Raw genomic sequence first — 1,295 nt, 5'->3', positions numbered from 1 at the left:
AGTTATGGCACATTAAAAGGATTCTCTGTAATGGCCCTCATGGTGAACAGTGTGCCCAGCAGTTGTGATACTTTTTTTTTTATTTTAGTACAAAAGTCTTTCTTGTATTTCCCAAGTTTATGGAGATTGTGCTTTCAGGTTTATCCAAGACAGTCCCACTTTATACATGTTGCCTTGGATTAATTATTAGCAGAACTGGTTTTATTCTCAAAATCATCCCAATTTGTATGATAAATTATGTAAACACCCTACCAAAATCACACAAGGCAAAATCCTGTTTTGCCCAGTCAATGTTTGTTTCATTTTAAGATTTTAATGAAAGTTGTTTATGAATATTACTTTATTCCTGCATCTTCTCAATTGTTTCTTCCTTCTATTTGCCTTTTTTTTCCTACTTGGTGAAATTTGGATCTACAAGGATCTTTTTGTGGTCTTTGTCTAGATTTAGTCTAATGATAACCACATTGCAAATATGTTTTCCCATACTGTTGGTTCACTTTTCATTTTAAGGCTGTTTTCTTTAGCCATGCAGAAGCTTTTTATTTTCATGAGGTCCCATTTGTTTATTGCTGGGATAAATGCCACATGAACAGTTGCACCATTAGCTTTCTCCCACTGCACTCATTCAATGAAGATGACACATTTCTTCCTGTAAACCTTGACTACTTTGTCAATTTGCTGCACTTTTTAATGTCCCAGAACAACTTGAACTTCATCATCCTTTTGGATGGACATGGATTAAACATTGTACTTCTTTCTCAGTTCTTTGGAAAGAAGAGAAAACATAATATTCCTGCATATGTTGGAAGGTGCATTGAATTGCCTTTTACAGTTCTTGCTCTGGTTGGAAGTAATAAAGGGATTGAACTTCATCTTGATTGCTGGTGCTTGTATGGTAGCTGCAAAAGGGAAGAGCACCAAGTCAATTTTTGTATATAAACTGCAGAAGTGGTGAAGAAGCCAGTTAATGCTAATTACAGAGTTTAACTCCAGCATTAAGCCCACTTTATTGACACCTGACCATGTTCATTGTTTTCCCTGTGAACATCTAAATTTCTTTCTGATTCCTGTAAATGTGTAACCAGAGACAATACTTTATTTTTGAGTTAATATTTTCTCTAAGGTATTATTATTTAAATTTTTTCATGCTGTCAGAACAAGATTCTCAAAAAATAAAAATTAAGATATAAAGTCATCTCAGTGGAAAAAGAGTAAATCATAAACTGACCTCTTTGAGAGAATATCTCTTTGCTTGTGTAAGTTTGGTTACCCCAGTACCCATAGCACTGTGTGCA

General features: G+C 34.4%; 1 pseudogene; it reads right to left on the bottom strand.

Annotated features, from left to right (window-relative positions):
• Window positions 1-340: 340 nt before the first annotated feature.
• On the bottom strand, window positions 341-873 carry LOC123832788 (annotated as a pseudogene).
• Between the last annotated feature and the right edge of the window lie 422 nt (window positions 874-1,295).

This window comes from Phyllostomus hastatus, unplaced genomic scaffold (assembly GCF_019186645.2).
Source record: "Phyllostomus hastatus isolate PE091 unplaced genomic scaffold, TTU_PhHast_1.1 phas_scaffold_200, whole genome shotgun sequence".
Classification (NCBI taxonomy): Eukaryota; Metazoa; Chordata; class Mammalia; order Chiroptera; family Phyllostomidae; genus Phyllostomus; species Phyllostomus hastatus.
This window is presented reverse-complemented; position numbering and strand designations above follow the sequence as displayed.